Here is a 23,187-nt window from a genome sequence, read left to right on the forward strand (position 1 = left end):
ACATAAACCTAGATGAAATGGGAACACTGAGTATGAAATAGATAAAGGATAAAGTGAAACAAACTAGATAAAAATAAAAGATCATTGTTTTTAAACAAAAGCCAGTTGTTTTTAAACATGGCTGCTCATTAGAAACACAACTGGACCTTGTAGAAGAACAGCAATACCTGGGCATTTGTATTTTTCAAAAAATTCCAAGATAAATCTGGTATGCATCTAGATTTTAAAAAGTGATTGCAGGTTTTTCTATTAAGTGCTAGTTTTAGTGACATAGAATTCTATTATTTTCTATTGACCAATCATGATACAATGGTATTAAGCCAATAATAGTTACATAATCACAAATTAAAAAATGTTTATCCGTTTTCACAATCAATAGACAAAAAAACAAAAGATAATTATAATTGCAAGCCATACTGTAAACATGATTAACCTAAAAATATGAAATAATTTCACATAATTTGGGGAGTTAAGTAGAGTGATCTGCTAAGTGGAAGTGCATACATGCACATTTTCTTATCCACCCAGCCAGTCTATGTCAGGAGAGCTTTTGATTTCTCTATCAAATTTGAAGGAGAGCCATGATGGGTAGAGTATTTTTGCTTGTAGGTTCTTCCCTTTCATCACTTAGAATATATCATGCTATTCCCTTCTGGCTTACAGAGTTTCTATTGAGAAATCAGCTGATAGCCTGATGAGAGTTTCCTTGTACATTATTTGTCATTCTTTCCTTGTTGTTTTTAATATTTTACCTTTGGCTTTAATTTTCATAATTTTTGATTACTATATGTCTTGCTAGCAGAAGATATTAAGAAGAGATGGCAAGAATACACAGAAGAACTGTACAAAAAAGATCTTCACAACCCAGATAATCATGATGGTGTAATCACTCATCTAGAGCCAGACATCCTGGAATGTGAAGTCAAGTGGGCCTTAGAAAGCATCATTTTGAACAAAGCTAGTGGAAGTGATGGAATTCCAGTTGAGCTATTTCAAATCCTGAAAGATGATGCTGTGAAAGTGCTGCACTCAATATGCCAGCAAATTTGGAAAACTCAGCAGTGGCCACAGGACTGGAAAAGGCCAGTTTTCATTCCAATCCCAAAGAAAGGCAATGACAAAGAATGCTGAAACTACCGCAAAATTGCACTCATCTCACATGCTAGTAAAGTAATGTTCAAAATTCTCCAAGCCAGGCTTCAGCAATATGTGAATTGCAAACTTCCTGATGTTCAAGCTGCTTTTAGAAAAGGCAGAGGAACCAGAGATCAAATTGCCAATATCCGCTGGATCATGGAAAAAGCAAAAGAGTTCCAGAAAAACATCTATTTCTGCTTTATTGACTATGCCAAAGCCTTTGACTGTGTGGATCACAATAAACTGTGGGAAATTCTGAAAGAGATGGGAATACCAGACCACCTGATCTGCCTCTTGAGAAATGTGCATGCAGGTCAGGAAGCAACAGTTAGAACTGAACATGGAACAACAGACTGGTTCCAAATAGGAAAAGGAGTACGTCAAGGCTATATATTGTCACCCTGCTTATTTAACTTATATGCAGAGTACATCATGAGAAATGCTGGACTGGAAGAAACACAAGCTGGAATCAAGATTGCCAGGAGAAATATCAATAACCTCAGATCCGCAGATGACACCACCCTTATGGCAGAAAGTGAAGAGGAACGAAAGAGTCTCTTGATGAAAATGAAAGAGGAGAGTGAAAAAGCTGGCTTAGAACTCAACATTCAGAAAACTAAGATCATGGCATCTGGTCCCTTCACTTTATAGCAAATAGATGGGGAAACAGTGGAAACAGTGTCAGGCTTTATTTTCTTGGGCTCCAAAATCACTGCAGATGGTGATTTCAACCATGAAATTAAAAGACGCTTGCTCCTTGGAGGAAAAGCTATGACAAATCTAGACACTGTAGTAAAAAGCAGAGGCATTATTTTACTGACAAATGTCCGTCTAGTCAAAGCCATGGTTTTTCCAATAGTCATGCATGGATGTGAGAGTTGGATCATAAAGAAAGTTGAGTGCTGAAGAATTAATGTTTTCCAACTGTCATGCTGGAGAAGACTCTTGAGAGTCCTTTGGACAGTAAGGAGATCAAACCAGTCAATCCTAAAGGAAAACAACTATGAATATTCATTGGAAGGACTGATGCTGAAGCTGAAGCTCCAATACTCTGGCCACCTGATGTGAAGAGCCGACTCATTAGAAAAAACCCTGATGCTGGGAAAGACTGAATACAGGAGGAGAAGGGGGCTACAGAGGATGAGATGGTTGGATGGCATCACTGACTCAATGCACATGAGTTTGAGCAAACTCCAGGAGATGATGAAAGACAGGGGAGCCTGGCGTGCTCCAGTCCATGGGGTCACAAAGACTGAGTGGGACATGACAAAGGAACCAAACAATAACAATGGAGCTTACTGTGTCTCCAATGAAAAGTGAGATGGTAAACTATCACTTTAACAGCTTTGTTCTTGGCCACTGTAATGGGCATGACATTTAAGGAGATCTGAGAAAATCACACCAGCTGTGCTGGTTGCTGGTTGAAGTCTCAGATGATCCTGAGACTTGTTTCATTGCTGCTCTTGTTTCACTCTGGGAATCTGGAGAAACTGAAAACTAAATTTGTGTCATCCTGCTATAATAGGCAGAGCCTATTTTTTGTATTGGAAAGATAAATTTCAACATGGAATGTCCAACACAGTCTTATTTATGGTACAAACTGATACCTCAGTTGGTAAAGTATCCACCTGCAATGCAGGAGACCCCAGTTTGATTCAGGTCGGGAAGATCCCCTGAGGAAGGGATAGGCTACCCACTCCGGAATTCTTGGGCTTCCCTTGTGGCTCAGCTGGTAAAGGATATACCTGCAATGCAGGAGACCTGGGTTTGATCCCTGGGTTGGGAAGATACCCTGGAGAGGGGAAAGGCTACCCACTCCAGTATTCTCACCTGGAGAATACCATGGAATGTATGGTCCATGAGGTCGCAAAGAGTCAGACATGACTGAGCGACTCACCTTCACTTTCACTTCATAAAAGAAACCTTGTTTGAGGTGTTTTATTAAGCAAATGGTTTCACTGTTTTCTAATTTTCACATGCTGGTTCCAATAAAGATATTTAATTAATCATGATACACTCTTTGATTTTCTGGGTCATCTTTCATAATTGTGGTATTTTTTTTTGATAGTTCCAAATATTCATGTCTTGCTGCTACTGCTGCTGCTGTTGCTAAGTCGCTTCAGTCGTGTCCAACTCTGTGCTGTGTTTAAATTAAACTACAACTTATCAGATGATGGCCTGCCCTGAGTGGGCTTTAGAGAATGCTAATGTATCTGTGATTTGTGTTATATTTGAAATTATGTTTTTTCCCATTTTAATTGTATTGCTGCCAGTGTTATTTTTTTCTTAAAAAGTCTTCATCCTCTGCACTCTCTGTACCAACAGAGTATTCAAATAAAAGAAATTATGCTTTTTAAAAATTAGACTAAATTAAAACAAAATGCAGTATCTTTATGATGTGATACCACACCTAACAGAAGGAATAAGATGAAAAATGACAGATAAGATGAAGCGTTGGCAAGGATAAGAAATGACTCTCACACAATGACTGTTGGAATTGTAAATTTGTACAACAAATTTGTTGAGTGATGTCTACTAAGATGTCATACACAAATCCTCTGACTCTGCAATCCTCTTTCTAGGTATATATGTGTTAGTTGCTCAGTTGTGTTCGAGTCTTTGCAAACCCATGGACTGTAGCCAGCCAGGATCCTCTCTCCACGGGATTCTCCAAGCTAGAATACTGGAGTGGGTTGCCCTTCTAGGTTTAAGTCCAGTGGAAATATGTCCCTGTGTTCACCAAGCACATGTACATGTACACCACTGTGGCTGGAAAACAGCCACCATGGTCATCAATGGTCACACTGGACGATGAAATTTTGAAATAGTCACACATGGGATGAATAATCCGAATGACCTACAACCAAACCCAAAATCTGAATGGAGTTCAGAAACTTAACACTGAGAAAAGAAAGACAGAAAAGATATACAGTGTATGATTACATTTATAGAAAATCTAAAAATAGGCAAAATAAACCAATACTGTCAGAAACAAGTAAGGTGTTACCCTGGGGAATTGTGCAGTGGTGTTCAAAATGGGTATGTGGTGGGCTTTTGGGATGATGGTCATGCTCTGCATCTTGGTCTGAGTGCTAGTTACATGGATGCTTCTAGGCTGTGAAAATTAATTGCTTTGCACAATTATGATCTGCATACTTTTCCATGCGTATGTTATACTTCGATAACATTTTTAAAATTTGATATTAAACACTGTCAAAGAAATATGATGTGATATGATGTGATAAAAATTTGCTTGTCTTACAAATAGCAACACCGTATGGTTTTGATAAAAGAGAAAGTGTTAGTTGCTCAGTCGTGTCTGACTCCCTGTGACACCATGGACTGTAGCCCACCAGGTTCCTCTAATCATGGAATTCTCCAGGCAAGAATGTTGGAGTGGGTAGTCATTCCCTTCACCAGGGGATCTTCTCAACCCAGGGATCAAACCCACGTCTCCTGCATTGCAGGGGAAGCCTTTACCATCTGAGCCCGCAGGGAAGCCTTAGTGTTTGCTATTTGTAAGACAACCAGTGTTTTTTTTCTTTTTGGTGGCTGCTTGACTTGCAGGATATAGGATCTTATTTCCCAGGTGAGGGATTGAACCTGCACACTCGGCACTGAAAGTACAGTCCTAACCTCTGGACTGCCAGTGAATTCCCGACAACCAAATTTTTATTTCAGTACACTATGTTCTCTGAATTTTAGCTTCCTAATTTTAAAAATGGGAAAAATGATATCTACTCCATTCACAGAGTTAATTTGAAAATCAAGTGAGTTAACAGGTATGAAGAAAAGAAACTCTGTAAACTGTGAAAATGCATACACAAGGAAGACATTCTTGTTGTAATAAAGCAAAGAGGGTTTTAATTTTAATTTTTAAATGATTTTTCACTGTTAAGGATAACTCTCTTTGGCATATGACAGTAATTGTGTTTTAGATCAAGTTTTAAAAAGCAGGTTTGTCAATTATATAATGGTCTTTAATGTACTCAGATTGTTGCTTTTGTTTCAGAAAACAGAAAATTACATGATAGCTTGTAAATGGCACATTCAATTTCACACACTGAGAATGCCTGAAAAGCAAAAGGTCCACATATAATGCAGGAACTCAAATTTAATGGCATCAAATGATCCATAATTTGATTCGTTCAGCCACATTTCCAGAAATTAATCACTGAGTGTCAGTCTCTTTCTGTCCTTCGTGACTTGGTTTGTCAAAAGAAAACTGCCCTTTTTGCCATATCACTACTAATCGGCATTAGTTGGTTCTTTGGATTTAACATTTCAATTCAGTGCCCAGCATCTGAAAACATTTGAAAAGGTCAGAATGCTATTTCTTTATTCATTTACTCGAGTTTCACAAACATAATGAGCCTCCCAACATGCTTAGAAACACCTTTAGAAATCAATGGAAACTTTGTTAAAGCAAAAATTGGGAGTAAAAATTAGGAGACAAAATTGGAATGAACGACCTGTAGCTTCTTCCTTTCTGACTGATGTTTCTTCTCTAGATCAGAGTTCCTGAAGGCTACCACAACTGAACGTTTAGGATGGCTAATTCTTTGTGGCATGGGAACTGCAATCCCGTGCATTGTAAGATGTTCAGCAGCAGCCTTGACTTCTAACCATCCTCCCCCCATGATGAGACAAGCAAAAAGGTCTCCAGCCAGTGCCAAACATCTCCAGGAAGGAAGAGAGGGTTAAAATTTCCTCCAGGTGAGAACAACTGCCCTGGATGGAAATTGCCTAATGCCCTTTCTTCAGATCATCTCCAAGTTGTTGATACCTTGGTACAATTTTCCCAAACTTTCTGCAAACAATTTGGATGTAAGGTGCCCTGCTCAGGTGTGCAAATAACTAGGTCATTTGGCAAACCCATGTTGTCCTGGGCATGAAGTGTCAGTCACTCAATCAAGTTCGACTCTTGTGACCCCATGTGAGCCTGCCAGACTCCTCTGTCTATAGAATTCTGCAGGCAAGAATACTGGAGTGAGTAGCCATTCTCTTCTCCAGGGGATGGTCCCACCCAGGGATCAAACCCAGGTCTCCCACACTGCAGAGAATTCTTTACCATCTGAGCAACCAGGGAATAGTGGGGTCACTATCTGCTATGCATATCATTAGGGCATACCTCTACTGAGAGGTTGAGGAGATCAGAGAGGATCAGAGAAGAACTCAAGGGACAAGAGACTATCATTGAGGGAAATTAAAACAATATTGAGCCTCCCAGGCCTCTGGGACGGGCCTGATGATGCCCCTCTGTGTCCATGTATAACTGACGCACGTGGACCTACCCTGCTCACATCCCCTCACACTTACTGGTGCAAGATACCTGGCCTCCAATTGCCAGCAATTGAGATTCCTTGCCTTTTTTTCTGGTCACTGAACCACCTTTTCTTTGGCATTGCCTTTCTTTGGGACTGGAATGAAAACTGACCTTTTCCAGTCCTGTGGCCACTGCTGAGTTTTCCAAATTTGCTGGCATATTGAGTGCAGCACTTTCACAGCATCATCTTTCAGGATTTGGAATAGCTCAACTGGAATTCCATCACCTCCACTAGCTTTGTTCATAGTGATGCTTTCTAAGGCCCACTTGACTTCACATTCCAGGATGTCTGGCTCTAGGTCAGTGATCACACCATCGTGATTATCTGGGTCGTGAAGATCTTTTTTGTACAGTTCTTCTGTGTATTCTTGCCATCTCTTCTTAATGTCTTCTGCTTCTGTTAGGTCCATACCATTTCTGTCCTTTATTGTACCCATCTTTGCATGAAATGTTCCCTTGGTATCTCTGATTTTCCTGAAGAGATCTCTAGTATTTCCCGTTCTGTTGTTTTCCTCTATTTCTTTGCATTGATCGCTGAAGAAGGCTTTCTTATCTCTTCTTGCTATTCTTTGGAACTCTGCATTCAGATGTTTATATCTTTCCTTTTCTCCTTTGCTTTTCGCTTCTCTTCTTTTCACAGCTATTTGTAAGGCCTCCCCAGACAGCCATTTTGCTTTTTTGCATTTCTTTTCCATGGGGATGGTCTTGATCCGTGTCTCCTGTACAATGTCACAAACCTTATTCCATAATTCTCCAAGCCAGGCTTCAGCAATACGTGAACCATGAAATTCCTGATGTTCAAGCTGGTTTTAGAAAAGGCAGAGGAACCAGAGATCAAATTGCCAACATCCGCTGGATCATGGAAAAAGCAAGAGAGTTCCAGAAAAACATCTATTTCTGCTCTGTTGACTATGCCAAAGCCTTTGACTGTGTGGATCACAATAAACTGTGGAAAATTCTGAAAGAGATGGGAATACCAGACCACCTGACCTGCCTCTTGAGAAACCTATATGCAGGTCAGGAAGCAACAGTTAGAACTGGACATGGAACAACAGACTGGACTCCTTTTCCAAATAGGAAAAGGAGTACGTCAAGACTGTAAATTGTCACCCTGTTTATTTAACTTCTATGCAGAGTACATCATGAGAAACGCTGGACTAGAAGAAACACAAGCTGGAATCAAGATTTCCAGGAGAAATATCAATAACCTCAGATATGCAGATGACACCACCCTTATGGCAGAAAGTGAAGAGGAACTAAAAAGGCTCTTGAAAGTGAAAGTGGAGAGTGAAAAAGTTGGCTTAAAGCTCAACATTCAGAAAACGAAGATCATGGCATCTGGTCCCATCACTTCATGGGAAATAGATGGGGAAACAGTGGAAACAGTGTCAGACTGTATTTTTCTGGGCTCCAAAATCACTGCAGATGGTGACTGTAGCCATGAAATTAAAAGACGCTTACTCCTTGCAAGGAAAGTTATGACCAACCTAGATAGCATATTCAAAAGCAGAGACATTACTTTGCCAACAAAGGTTCGTCTAGTCAAGGCTATGGTTTTTCCTGTGGTCAGGTATGGATGTGAGAGTTGGACTGTGAAGAAGGCTGAGCACTGAAGAATTGATGCTTTTGAACTGTGGTGTTGGAGAAGACTTTTGAGAGTCCCTTGGACTGCAAGGAGATCCAACCAGTCCATTCTGAAGGAGATCAGCCCTGGGATTTCTTTGGAAGGAATGATGCTAAAGCTGAAACTCCAGTACTTTGGCCACCTCATGCGAAGAGTTGACTCATTGGAAAAGACTCTGATGCTGGAGAGATTGGGGGCAGGAGGAGAAGGGGACGACAGAGGATGAGATGGCTGGATGGTATCATTGACTCGATGGATGTGAGTCTGGGTGAACTCCAGGAGTTGGTGATGTACAGGGAGACCTGGCGCGCTGCAATTCATGGGGTTGCAAAGAGTCGGACACGACTGAGCGACTGATCTGATCTGGTCTGAACCACCTTTAACTCATGAACAAGAGTTGAATGGAAGTGCAGAGAAATCAGTTTTCCTGGGAGCTCAGATCATGAACTCCTCATTGCCATATTCAGACTGATATTGAAGAAAGTAGGGAAAACCATTAGCCCATTCAGGTATGACCTAAATCAAATCCCTTACGATTATACAGTGGAAGTAACAAATAGATTCAAGGGATTAGATCTGACAGAGTGCCTGGAGAACTATGGACAGAGGTTCGTGACATTGTACAGGAGGTGATGATCAAGACCATCCACAAGAAAAAGAAATGCAAAAAGGCAAAATGCTTGTTTGGGGAGGCCTTACAAATAGCTGAGTAAAGAAGAGAAGCTAAAGGCAAAGGATAAAAGGAAAGATATACTCATCTGAATGCAGATTTCCAAAGAACAGGAAGGAGTGATAAGAAAGCCTTCCTCAGTGATCAATGCAAAAAATACAGGAGAACAATAGAATGGGAAAGACTAGAGATCTCTTCAAGAAAATTAGAGAAACCAAGGGAATATTTCATGCAAAGATGGGCCCAATAAAGGACAGAAACAGTATGGACCTAATAAGCAGAAGATATTAACAGGTGGCAAGAATACACAGAAGAACTATTGAAAAAAATAAAAGATCTTCATAATCCAGATAACCATGATGATGTGATCACTCACCTAGAGCCACACATCCTGGAATACGAAGTCAAGTGGGCCTTAGGAAGCATCATGACAAATAAAGCTAGTGGAGGTGATGGAATTCCAGTTGAGCTATTTCAAGTCCTAAAAGATGATGCTGTGAAAATGCTTCATTCAATATGCCAGCAAATTTGGAAAACTCAGCAATGGCCACCTGACTTGCCTCTTGAGAAACCTGTATGCAGGTCAGGAAGCAACAGAACTGGACATGGAACAACAGACTGGTTCCAAATAGGAAAAGGAGTACATTAAGGCTGTATATTGTCACCCTGCTTATTTAACTTATATGCAGAGTACATCATGAGAAATGTTGGGCTTGATGAAACACAAGGTGGAGTCAAGACTGCTGGGAGAGATATCAATAACCTCAGACAAGTAGATGACACCACCTTTATGGCAGAAAGCAAAGAGGAACTGAAGAACCTCTTGATGAAAGTGAAGGAGAAGAGGGAAAAAGCTGGCTTAAAACTCCACACTCAAAAATGAAGATTATGACATCCAGTCCCATCACTTCATGGCAAATAGATGGGGAAATAACAGAAACAGTGTCAGATTTTATTTTCTTGGGCTCCAACATCACTGCAGATGGTGACTGCAGCCATGAAATTAAAAGATGCTTGCTCCTTGGAAGGAAAGCTGTGAAAAATCTAGACAGCATATTAAAAAGTAGAGACAATACTTTGCCAACAAAGGTCTGTCTAGTCAAAGCCAGTTTTTCTAGAATTGATGCTTTTGAACTGTGGTGTTGGAGAAGACTCTTCAGAGTTCCTTGGACTGCAAGGAGATCAACCAGTCAATCTTAAAGGAAATCAGTCCTGGATTTTCATTGGAAGGACTGATGCTGAAGCTGAAACTCCAATACTTTGGCTACCTCATGCGAAGAGCCGAAACATTGGAAACGACCCTGATGCTGGGAGGGATTGGGGGCAGGAGGAGAAGGAGATGACAGGATGAGATGGCTGGATGGCGTCACTGACTCGATGGACATGAGTTTGAGCAAGCTCCGGGAGTCGGTGATGGACAGGGAAGTCTGGTGTCTGCAATTCATGGGATCGCAAAGAGTCAGACACGACTGAGTGACTGAACTGAACTGAACTGGGAGCAGAACCTCATTCTTTATGGTCTAGAGGAGAATCAGTGCATAATGATTCCAGTTCCCCCACCCACAGCACCGAGCTCCCGTTCAGTGTTTCACTTCCCCGTGTTTCACGTCCCCATCAGTGTTTCCTTGGACCACCTCCAAAGACACTACTTGCCCTTAAATTCTGTTTGGAGGGCTTGTTTCTGCGGAAAATCAATCCAAGACTGTCCAGTAGGATACAACTTCTTGCTATCACATTCCAGAATATTCCCAACTTACAAAGCTAACCTTGGAAGAATTAGACTCCTCAGGGCTTCTTCTATTCCAAGTTATTTGATCAGCAATAATACCTTTTCCAGCTTTATGGGGAGCTGCTCAGTAATAACCCTTTTGAGAATAGCAAACAGAGCAATATAAGTAGGTGGTGTTTTCTTCATCTATTTTTTGTCATTACTCATGTAGGCTTAGAATGTTGCATGGTAATTCACAGCTCCATGAACTGTAATTTACTCTTGTAAGGTTATAGTCTAGTAACAAACAACTTACAATGCCTGTTTAGAGAGAAAAAGGATAAAGGTTTCTATAGGACTCTGAACCTCCAAATAAGCCAAGTAAGTAAACCCAGAGAAGGAAATGTACTTGCTTATATTTCTTAAAAACACAGCTCAGTCATATAACCAAGTGATAAAATCCAATGCCTTTTACTTTAAAGTCTGGTTTTAAGAAAATCTCTCTATATTACTCTTTAGCATGTTTTCCTGAAAATTCAATCAGAAATTATTTTATATGATGAATTGAGCCATTAATTACAAATAAATACATTGGAAAACACACATGTGAACTACAAATGTTAAATGGATAACAGACAAGTAGGGAGTATTTATCAACACTGTATGTACATAAGCATTGGTTCACTTAATGATTTTGAAATCAGGTTAAGAATTTTGATGAAATATAAAGCATTTGAAACATTTTTGGAACTCAATACAATGCACAGTCTTTTGAACATATTATATCAGTTTACTGATTGTTGGGCTGATCAAAGATTGTATTTGTTTTTCCTATTCATCTATAGAATCAATTTTAAAAAGAGGTTTTAAAAGTATAAAAATGACTAAACCCCAAAGAAAAGTTCTATAAGACAAAAGGATACTAGCAACACTCAGAGAAAGAGAAATCCTATCTACAACAGGAGGAGATATTCAACACTGCAATACCCAGAGCAGATTTATAAAAAACAAACAACAACAACATACCCTGCAGAGTAAGAGCAACTGGAAATACACAGAATCAAGTGTGATAAGACTAATCAAATAGGACCAAGGCATGGCAGATTGAATGAATCTACCTGTATCCCCTCTGGGCTTGCCAGTGGCTTACTTTGGCCAATGAAACAGTGTCAACTTCATGCAGTCAGATGCTTTAAAATATGCCTTCATACTTTTAGTTTTTGGAAGGCCACCACTGCTGTGAGAACACACTGGACTAGCCTGCTGGAAGATCAGAGACCACGAGGAACAGCGCTGGGTTATTCCAGTTGTCCAGTCTAGACCAGCTAGCCTCCAGACACCCACCCTACCAGCTAAATCAGGATGCTTGAGATTGTTCAGGCAAGATTAGGCAAGCCTGGCCCAGAGCAGAATTGCAGAGCAGACTCAGAGGCTTGATGGAAGTATTGATAATAAAGGTTGTTGTTTTAAATTCACTAACTCTTAAAGTGGTTTGTTACTAAGCAGTATTAGAATATATCTAATATATGAAGCACAGATAATCAACAATCACAGAGTAGAAACCAGGAGGGAAATATTTGTCATGAATGTGGGTTAGCTCTTATATTTTCAGTAAGAAGTTGGACACAAGAGTTAAACATATTAAATAAATGCAGATATCATAGAAAAATTTTGTGATTCCATTGTCAGAGGTAATTTCTCTATTAAGAGATTTGCTAAACAAACATAAAGTTAAAAATTCCAGGGAACAAATACAGAAATGTCATACTTAACAGTTCTCATTAAGAACTGAAGTTAAATCTTGACTGGAATTGTCCATGTTACAGCTGAATTCATGGCCAGATAACCAAAACTCGAAATCTTATTAGCAACCGTTAATTTTATTAAGAAATACTAGTGGACTTCCCTCAGAGAAGGCAATGGCACCCCACTCCAGTACTCTTGCCTGGAAAATCCCATGGACGGAGGAGCCTGGTAGGCTGCAGTCCATGGGGTCGCTAAGAGTCAGACACGACTGAGCGACTTCACTTTCACTTTTCACTTTCATGCATTGGAGAAGGAAATGGCAACCCACTCCAGCGTTCTTGCCTGGAGAATCCCAGGGATGGGGGAGCCTGGTGGGCTGCCGTCTATGGGGTCGCACAGAGTCGGACACGACTGAAGCCACTTAGCAGCAGCAGCAGCAGTGGACTTCCCTGCTGGTACAGTGGATAAGAATCCACCTGCCAATGCAGGGGACATGAGATTGATCTCTGATCGGGGAAGATCCCACGTGCCACAGAGCAGCTAAACCCAGGCATTGCAAATACTGAAGCCTGCACGCCCTGGAGCCCATGCTCCGCAACAAGAGAAGCCATCACAATGAGAAGCCCACACAGCAACGAGAGAGCAGACCCTTTCTCTGCTGTCCAAAAGCAGAGAAAGCCTGCAAGAAGCAACAAAGATACAGTGCAGCCAAAAATAATTAAAATTTAAAAAAATACTAGTGATGCACATGTGCCATATATGGCACATCACTAGTATGTTTCAGCATGATTTTTAAATTCTATTGGTTTCAAGGACAATTGACACTGCTTTCATAACATTAAAGTTTTGATAATGTCTTAAATAAAACTGCTGCTGCTGCTGCTGCTAAGTCGCTTCAGTCGTGTCCGACTCTGTGCGACCCCATAGACGGCAGCCCACCAGGCTCCCCCGTCCCTGGGATTTTCCAGGCAAGAACACTGGAGTGGGGTGCCATTTCCTTCTCCAATGCATGAAAGTGAAAAGTGAAAGTGAAGTCGCTCAGTCGTGTCCAACTCTAGCAACCCCATGGACTGCAGCCCACCAGGCTCCTCCGTCCATGGGATTTTCCAGGCAAGAGTACTGGAGTGGGGTGCCATTGCCTTTGTTGCATGTTAGAATCACCTGAATTTGTTTTTGAATTCCCAATGCCCAGCTGACACCCCAGAGCAAACACACTAGAATCATGGGACCATGACACACGTATCAACATCTTTTCATCTTCTCTCAGGTGATTCCACTGTGCAGCCACGTTTCAGAACCAATGACCAAGTCCTAGATCTTTGCTGTCCAGTTCTATGGCACCTAGTCACAGGCAGCTACTATCAAGGACTATTTGAAACTGCTGTCTGTATTAGGATGAGCTATAAGAGGAAAATACGAACCGGATTTTGAAGATGCAGTATGAAAACAAATGTAAAATAGGCCATTAATAAATTTTTTACATTTATTACATGATGAAATGATAATATTTTGAATATCTGGATTAAATAAAAGACATTATTAAAGTTAATTAACCTAGTCTTACTCTTTAAAATGCTACTGGAAAATTTTAAATTTCATATGTAGCTAGAATTTGTGGCTACCACGTCTTTCCATTAGACAGCACTCACCTCGACTCTCCCACTAAACTAGAATATAAATAATTTTAATATTCATGTGACTTTACAAACTGTTGCTTAATGAAGTATGTGTTTACATTGCAAACTAGATATAATATTCTGTAGGCAGTTCATTTTTAAAGAAATAACCCTCTGTAACCCAGTCCTGGGTTTGCCACACGGTTTTTATCATTGCTTATGCAAAATAATTTGTTGTTGTTTAGTTGCTAAGTCTGGAGAAGGAAATGGCAACCCACTCCAGTGTTCTTGCCTGGAGAATCCCAGGGACCAGGGAGCCCGGTGAGCTGCCGTCTATGGGGTCGCACAGAGTTGGACATGACTGAAGCGACTTAGCAGCAGCAGCAGCAGTTGCTAAGTCATGTCCAACTCTTTGTTACCCCATTGGCCGTAGCCCACCAGGCTCCTCTGTTCAAGGGACTTCCTAAGCAAGAATACTGAGTTGCCATTTCCTCCTCCAAGGGATCTTCCTGCCCAAGTATTGAACCTGTGTCTCCTGCGTCTTCTGCACTGGCAGGTAGATTCTTTACCACTGAGCCATCACAGGAGCCCTGATGGAAAGTTAACTTAGGATTTAAAATTACAAGTATAATTAAAATGTGCAAACTCATCATATTGAGAAGCTATGTGTCAATCAATGACATTTGTCAGTGGGATAAAATATTAAAAGGGAAGAGGAAGGTAGGATCTGAAAAAACAACAGCAAATGTGCCTGCTGGGCATTCTAATAAATTTTGATTTTTGATAATCAAATATTCTTATAGTAAGAAATAAGTTCACAGGTGGCTCAGTGGTAAAGAAGCTGCCTACCAATGCAGGAGACTTGTGTTCCATCCTTGGGTTGGTAAGATCCCCTGGAGAAGGAAATGGCAATCCACTCTAGTATTCTTGCCTGGGAAATCCCATGGACAGAGAAGCCTGGTGGGGTACAATCCATGGGGTCGCAAAAGAGTTGGACACCACTGTTAGTGACTAAACAACATTGACAACAAGAAATAAGTATACTGCAATTCTCTTTATTGAATAGGCAACACTCAGGATATTAATCAAGTTGAATATTTTTAAAATAATAATTTTTTAAAATCACAGAAAAAAGACGCTGTGTATGAAACTGTAGTGTAGAGCTAATTGTGTTTTCAGCTAATTTTAAACCATTTAATGCCAGCACATTGCTTAAATTTGCAATGCAGCATTCCAGGGTTGGTAATTTTTTTTAAAAATTAAAAAATTTGACTCAGCATGTATTTTTTAACTTATTTCACATGTCCTATTATTATCATTATTATTCATCAGATGATAATTAACACTCATGGCTGGAGGCCATTCCTTTCGATTTTATTAAAACTCTTCCTTTTCTAGTATAGAGTTTCCTTTAATCCCAGATTAATTTATTTCCCATTCACTGTGGCAAAGCTCCTGAAATGAATATATTCACAAATTCTTATGATAAAATTTAACATCCTGATTATTTAAAAATGACTAAAATTGCTGTGTATTTTCCCCAAAATCACTTGCTTCTGTCAGTCCTACAGTTGGCTTATTCTCATCCATGGTGGAATCTTTTATTCTCAGCCAAAAGGAAAAAGGAGGTCACATCATGGCAGCAGCTACAGGTAAACATGATGGCCATGTCTGGCCACCTGGTTTATAGTTTCCAACTCAATTATTCCTTGTCATTTTAGAAACACCAATCCCCACCATTTGCTATTGTCATGTTTTTTTTTTATGTATTTTCCTCATAAATCTTCATGAGACCAGGGGAATTTACCTTAGGTTTGTTTTTGTTTTCTGTTTTTACCTCTAAAGTAAATTCCCCTTTAAACAAAACAACAGCTTCGACATGAAAAGAAAGACAATGAAGAAAAGAGGAGCTTTCACCTCTGAATGGCTTGAAGAGGCCTGCCGCACCCTTTCTTATTATACCCTGTAAGCTCTGGAGTGAGTGAGTCAGGGGAATCAGAAGGTTATTTTATTTAATATTCATCACTTTGCTCAAAACGTTTTTAAAAGATACTCCTCTGTTCCACTGGTTTGCATCAAACCAAATTGTGCAAAACTGGGGCTCACAATGGAGGCAGGATGGAAAAGGGAGCCCCCAGCATCAGCCTCTTGAACGAGGTAACAAATAGCTCAATCATCTATGTTCCTCCTGAGGCTCTTGCCACATTCTGCCTTAAATTACAGCTATGGTTACTCACAGGCTATTTGATCAGTTCCCCGAGGTCAGGAATGTTGCCTAGTATGTAATAAATGGCAATATTTGTAGATTAAATGGGATATCTTATCCATTTTTGCATGCTCCTAATAGCTATAGGCTTGTCCCAAAAGGGATTCAATAAACGCACTGATTGAGTGCTATATCACGCACCTACTCTGAGGTCGGGAAGTATTTCCAGTGTAAACACTTTTAAGGTTTCTCTTTCCTAGTAGCCAGTAGAGTTAATTGAACTGGCACTTGAATTGAAATAAAATGCTCAGATGTGAATTCATATCTTTGCTTTGCATGTCTGGTACAGTGATCTTTAGCTAATGACTTATTAGGCATTTATTTGCAAATAATTAAAATCTTCATATGTTATCACCTTTTTGGTGTATCACCTTTTTTGGTATATCACAGCTAGAGAGACCAAAATTTTGTTATCTCTTAAATCAATTTTTAAAATTTAATAATATTACCCAGGGAACTGAGGAAAATCTCACAGGCTCAATAGCCACTTTCTCTCCTTTTTTGGTTTTTACCTTCGGTATTCATTCAAAAGTAATAGTAGTTGCCATTTATTCAGACCCTAACATCTGCTGGGTGCCTTACTCATCTTTATTTAACTTTTCACAACAGTATAAATTAAAGATTATAATATCCACTTTTTAGATTCAGATGATAATTATCTTCCGTTATATTCATAACTACACAAGGTATATTACCCAGGGTTCTTTAGAGAAGCAGAACCAACTAGAGAGAGAGAAAAAGAGAGAGACTCATAAGGAATTGACTCACATGATTGCGGAGGCCAACAAGTCCAAAATCTTCAGGGTGAGCGGGAATGCTGGAGGCCCAGGGAAGAGTTGCAGTTCAAGTCCAGAACTCTTTTTTTTTTCAAGGGAGTTCAGTGTTTTTCTGTTGTATAAGGCCACCCACATTATGGAATGCAATCTGCTTGACTCAAAGTCCACTGACTTAAATGTCAATCTCACCTGAAAAAAAACAACTTCACATAGACATGCAGACAATATTTGACCAAATATCTGCGTACAGTGGTGGCCTAGCCAAATGGACACATAAAATTAACCATCATACAAGGTAAATATTATGATTCCATGCTACTGCAGGGGAACAAAATTTGCCATCCCAAATGTCTCTTTAGTATGCAGATTTTTTTCAAACTGAAAACAATAAAACCCAAAAGACTCAGGAAGAAACTTTGACCTTCCCCAAAACTGCAACAAATTTTAGTTAGGCACTTTCCTGGTGATCCAGTGGTTAGGACTCCACATTTCCAATGCAAGGGGTTTGGATTTGATACCTGGTTGGGGAACTAAGATCCTACATGATGTGTAATGAAGTCAAAAAAAAATTTTTTTAATTATTTCAGATAAAAGGCATATTCCAGGAATAGCGCTATTACCAGAGACACCAGCCAAAAAAAATATGTGCTAAGGGTGGTAGGGGAATAGAGCTTACAGACTAGAGTCTACTCAGTGTCTTCTTGTCTCTGCGGGGCCTAGAAAACATTTATTTACCAAACATTTGCTTTTCCACCTTCATAAGAATTGTCTTCTTCCCCTCTGAAGTCCCAGCCACAACTGGTAACACCTTTTGTCTTTACACTGAAGATACTTAAGGTGGGGTTTGAGCCATTTTGGTGAGTTACTCAGTTTTTTTGGCTTTCTCCCATGAATATGATATTAAACTTTTGTTTTGATTTTCTCCTGTTACTTTGTCTCAATCTAATTCATGGAAAAAGTAAGAGAGTTCCAGAAAAACATCTATTTGTGCTTTATTGACTATGCCAAAGCCTTTGACTGTGTGGATCACAGTAAACTGTGGAAAATTCTTCAAGAGATGGGAATACCAGATCACCTGATCTGCCTCTTGAGAAATTTGTATGCAGGTCAGGAAGCAACAGTTAAAACTGGACATGGAATAACAGATTGGTTCTAAATAGGAAAAGGAGTACATCAAGGCTGTATACTGTCACCCTGCTTATCTGACTTATATGCAGAGTACATCATGAGAAACGCTGGACTGGAAGAAGCACAAGCTGGAATCAAGATTGCCAGGAGAAATATCAATAACCTCAGATATGCAGATGACACCACCCTTATGGCAGAATGTGAAGAGGAACTAAAAAGCCTTTTGATGAAAGTGAAAGTGGAGAGTGAAAAAGTTGGCTTAAAGCTCAACATTCAGAAAACGAAGATCATGGCATCTATTTCATGGGAAATAGATAGGGAAACAGTGGAAACAGTGTCAGACTTTATTTTTCTGGGCTCCAAAATCACTGCAGATGGTGATTGTAGCCATGAAATTAAAAGACGCTTACTCCTTGCAAGGAAAGTTATGACCAACCTAGATAGCATATTCAAAAGCAGAGACATTACTTTGCCAACAAAGGTTCGTCTAGTCAAAGCTATGGTTTTTCCTGTGGTCATGTATGGATGTGAGAGTTGGACTGTGAAGAAGGCTGAGCACCAAAGAATTGATGCTTTTGAACTGTGGTGTTGGAGAAGACTCTTGAGAGTCCCTTGGACTGCAAGGAGATCCAACCAGTCCATTCTGAAGGAGATCAGCCCTGGGATTTCTTTGGAAGGACTGATGCTAAAGCTGAAACTCCAGTACTTTGGCCACCTCATGCGAAGAGTTGACTCATTGGAAAAGACTCTGATGCTGGGAGGGATTGGGGGCAGGAGGAGAAGGGGATGACAGAGGATGAGATGGCTGGATGGCATCATTGACTCGATGGACGTGACTCTCAGTGAACTCTGGGCGTTGGTGATGGACAGGGAGGCCTGGCATGCTGTGATTCATGGGGTTGCAAAGAGTCGGACACGACTGAGCGACTGAACTGAACTGAATTCTTAGACCAGCCATAAGACGGGTAGAGTGAAATTTCTTCCTCCCTGACATAACCAACGAATACAGTAAGCACTGAACAATTGCACAACATCCAACAGTTTACTATGGAGGATCTGGAGTTTATAAAAGAACTTTTTGTTTTCCAAAATCCATTTATTTTTCATTTTGTGTACTATCTCCCAAATTAATGTTGCTATTGTTTTTCAATTAAGAAGAAGTATATTCTCCCAAGGCCAAATTCATTTTAAAAGAAGTATTGGGTTGGCCAAAAATTTTGTTCCGGATTTTCTATCACATCTTATGAAAAACCCAAATGAACTTTTTGGCCAACCCATATTTAGGGTTTGTAGCTGTATATTTTGGCAACCCACTCCAGTACTCTTGCCTGGAAAATCAAAGGAGCCTGGTAGGCTACAGTCCATGGGGTCGCTCGGAGTCGGAGACGACTGAGCGACTTCACTTTCACTTTCATGCATTGGAGAAGGAAATGGCAACCCACTCCAGTATTCTTGCCTGGAGAATCAAAGGGATGGGGGAGCCTGGTGGGCTGCCGTCTATGGGGTGGCACAGAGTCGGACACGACTAAAGCGACCTAGCAGCAGCAGCAGCAGCAGCTGTATATTTTAGAGGTCTAATTTATCCACTAATAAATATCTACCAAGGTTGATGATCAAGTCTAATGAAGTAGGTATCGTCATGAGAAATAGAGAGCTATTTCTCAAACGAGCAGTGACAAAAACTAGGCTGTGACAGAACAAACAGTGACAAAATCTAGGGAATTCTCTCTTTCACAATCTCTGAAAACTTGTCCATGCATTCCCTGAGGCCAACACTTGAATTCAGGACCCTACTACTTCAAGAGAATTTCCTTTCTGGTCTTCACTTTATGTTCCAAAATTCGGCATTAATCAGACCCCGACACCACCGGACCCTTCTCCCCGACATCTCTAGTAGTTACCAATCGTCTACTGAAAAAAGCCGAAAATTTGAAGTGAAGCATCAACAGTCTTTTCCAAAGGAGCATCAATTACCTTTCTAGCCACCGTTTTTGCCCTTCACTATGAACAAGACTGGGAGGGATTGGGGGCAGGAGGAGAAGGGGACAACAGAGGATGAGATGGCTGGATGGCATCACTGACTTGATGGACGTGAGTCTCAGTGAACTCCGGGAGGTGGTGATGGACAGGGAGGCCTAGCCAGTGCTGCGATTCATGGGGTCGCAAAGAGTAGGACACGACTGAGCGACTGACCTGATCTGATCTGATCTGATGAACAAGACATTCAGGTTTAATTTTGGCCCCAAGAAAAGTTCATGTATTATTTGATTTTGTGTGTATGTGTGTGTGTGATTTCTGCCTTTGCCTTGACCCAGGTGATCTTATCTTCTGACTCCATCTCTTTCCCCTTTAGGCTTCTCAAAGTTTTCTCAAGACCCCAGCCAGAGGGAACTCTCATTCTCCAAATTGCTTAACAGTGTCGTTAAGGTTTGCAGGTTCAGGTACTGGGTAATACTCTGGCCACCTGAGGCGAAGAACTGACTCATTTGAAAAGACCCTGATGCTGGGAAAGACTGAGGGCAGGAGGAGAAGGGGACGACAGAGGATGAGATGGTTAGATGGCATCACTGACTCAATGGACATGGGTTTGGGTGGACTCTGGGAGTTGGTGATGGACAGGGAGGCCTGGCGTGCTGCGGTTCATGGGGTCGCAAAGAGTCAGACACGACTGAGCCACTGAACTGAACTTAATCTCTATTTATGCGCTTTTCTCATCTGGTCAAAGAGAGGGCTTGAACCAGTGTCCGAAAAGGAATCCCAAAGCCAAATGCAATAGGTTCCCCATGACCTGAGTATGTCCCGCGTTCTGCACGAAGGCTCTACTACCAATGTAGGTGCTCAATAAATATCTAACACCTTAATTGACAAATGACACCGAGTAAAAGACTGCAACCTGTGGGATAAGGGCTAACTTGCCTCTCCGTGAAGGGTGCCTTTTGGCGCTCGTCCACCGGCCTAGGTTTCACTGGTCCAGGGTCAGCGCCCGCCGCCACCAGGGCAGGGGCAGGCAGGGCAGTGCGCATGCCCGGTATCCAGGGGCGCCTCGGAGCGCGCGGACCGCTCGGCCCCGCCCCCGGCGCTCGGGCGCGCGCACTTCTCGGCCCCGCCCCCCGCGCTCGGGCGCGCGCGCGGCCCCGCGGAGCGTACCCTGCGTGCGGGTCCCCGCCGAGCCCGCCGGGCGCCGCATCCCCGAGAGCCCTGGTCGGGGCCTGAGCAGCGGCCCCCGCCCCGGGCGGCGAGCGGAGTGCGGTGTGCGGTGCGCACGGCGGCGCCGCCTGCGGAGACGGGACCGGCGCGCGGTGAGTGAGGGCGGAGGCGGGCGGGCGCCTCCGCGCGTGCGCAGCGCCGGGCCGCCGAGCTGGGGCGCGCGCCCGACCGCGGGCCGCAGGGGCAGAGCGCGGTGGGTCGAGGCCGGGCTGCGGGCGCGGCGCGGGGCGTGGGGGCCGCGGCTGGCGGTGTAGGGGGCACCGGCTCTGGGGGCGCGGGCCGCGCAGGCGGCTTCCGGACGGGCTCCTCGGAACGGCGCCGGTCCCTTGCTGGTCCCGGCGTCCGGCCCGGGGCAGGGCCCGCTGCAGCCCGGGATCCCGGGGAGGGCCGAGGCGAGCCCCCCCAGGGCCCTGCCGGCCGCTCGGGCGCCCGTCGCGAACGCGACCCCGGGAGGCGGCCGCGGTCCGGGAGGGGCCGGCGGGCCGGCGGGCAGGTGGCGGCCGCGCCCCCCGCCTGGGAGCCGAGGGCTGAGCGCGAGCAAAGTTCCCCGGAGTGACTGTCCCGGGGCGCCGGGGGTCCCGGTGGCCGACACCCGCCCTCGGCCTCCCCGAGGGCTGCGGGGCCCAGGCGAACGCTGCTGGGCTTCTGCGAGTTCGGTTTTCTTGTGGTCCTGCAGCTCGTCCTCCAAGTTCTGAGCGGTGTTCACGGCCCATTCGCTCTTGAGATAGATGTGCAGGTTTGGTGTTTTGTTAAGAAGGGTATTTGCTCTCTTGGGAAAAAGAGACTTATATTGCCTGGTCTTGTTATCTCAAAGAAAGTATTGTTAGGGCATGCCGGGGTCTCCTATTTATCAAGAAACCTATTGTCCCGTGTGCGCTTGGAGAAAGCCAGCTAATTTCTATTATTAGCCGTGAAAAGACAAAGAGCGATGATTGTGCTTTCTTTCCCCCTTCTCTCTCTCTCTCTTTCATCCTTTGATTTAAATACTCTCGGCCACATCTTGGAATACTGTAGTTATCAAAACTGGCTGCACGAAAGCGTCACCGGGGAGTTTTAAAACTCTAGGCTCAAAACTGCAGACCAATTAAAACGCAGTATGTAAAGTTCCCTCAGTGATTCCAGCAGTGCAACAGAGTTTGGGAAGCACCGGTTTAATATAAGAAAGTCAAGTTTTGAGTTTTGCGAAGTAGCAGTTTGATACCGCTGAGATGAAACGCTAGCTTCGTTCTCCATAGGCAGGAACTCACAAAGAGTAGCTTGTTCCCCGCCAGGGGACGGAGGGAAGCGTCTCTAAAGGTTCAAACTTTGGCTAAACACGACTCCGGCGTCCAGGCATTGTTCTAACTACAGCGTTGAATTTCTTAGTAGTAAGGCCACCCTCTCCGACCGCTGCCTTGGCTTCTTCCAACTCGCTCTCAGCCTCCTTCCCCACCCTTCCCCAGCTCCCGCTTTTTAGCCATCCATCTCACAACCTCTGGGAGGATCCCCTCCCCCAATAAGGTCTGACTCTTTGGGGGGGGGGGGTGCTGTGAGATGCGGGTTACCATAGCAACGGGTCTTCCAGGGGAAGTGGGCGGGTCCACCTTTGGTTTGCTGAATAGGACGCTTCCTTTTCTAAAGAGTTTGAATCTCCCTTTTCTTGGCCTTGGCTCAGGTAAAGGTGTGTTCACACAGTCCCAGTTTTTCTTTTTAAGTGATTACAGAATTATTTATCAATGCTGTTGTATGGAGTGACAATACGAGCGGCTCTGCTGTTCTCCCCTGAAGAGATTCTCTTTACCAATCTCTGCACTAAGAACTTGTGTAACAAAAGTTCTAAAAGAGATGAAAAGCACCTTTAAAAAAAAAACAAACCTTGATTTTCCTTTGGGGCACACGCATCTTCGAAGGGTAAGCGTCATTTTCCTAAAGTCTGAAAACATACTTAAGAAGTTTTAAAAGTGAAATATAACCCTACATCCTTGCCAAAACCTTTGCTAGTTT

The 23,187-nt window shown here is 42.6% G+C and overlaps 1 protein-coding gene and 1 long non-coding RNA gene across 2 annotated transcripts in view; one reads left to right on the forward strand and one right to left on the reverse strand.

Annotated features, from left to right (window-relative positions):
* Positions 1 to 17,054, reverse strand: part of LOC133258912 (uncharacterized) — a 57,529-nt gene extending 40,475 nt beyond the window's left edge. Inside the window, exon 1 of the long non-coding RNA XR_009740194.1 lies at positions 16,862 to 17,054. This is a non-coding gene — a long non-coding RNA (uncharacterized LOC133258912). The remainder of the gene's footprint in view (positions 1 to 16,861) is intronic.
* A 4,048-nt stretch (positions 17,055 to 21,102) lies between these two features.
* Positions 21,103 to 23,187, forward strand: part of BTBD3 (BTB domain containing 3) — a 33,479-nt gene continuing 31,394 nt past the window's right edge. Inside the window, exon 1 of the mRNA XM_061435619.1 lies at positions 21,103 to 21,296. The gene's annotated coding sequence lies outside the window, so the exon portion shown is untranslated. The remainder of the gene's footprint in view (positions 21,297 to 23,187) is intronic.

Source organism: Bos javanicus, chromosome 13 (genome assembly GCF_032452875.1).
Source record: "Bos javanicus breed banteng chromosome 13, ARS-OSU_banteng_1.0, whole genome shotgun sequence".
NCBI classification, from domain to species: Eukaryota; Metazoa; Chordata; class Mammalia; order Artiodactyla; family Bovidae; genus Bos; species Bos javanicus.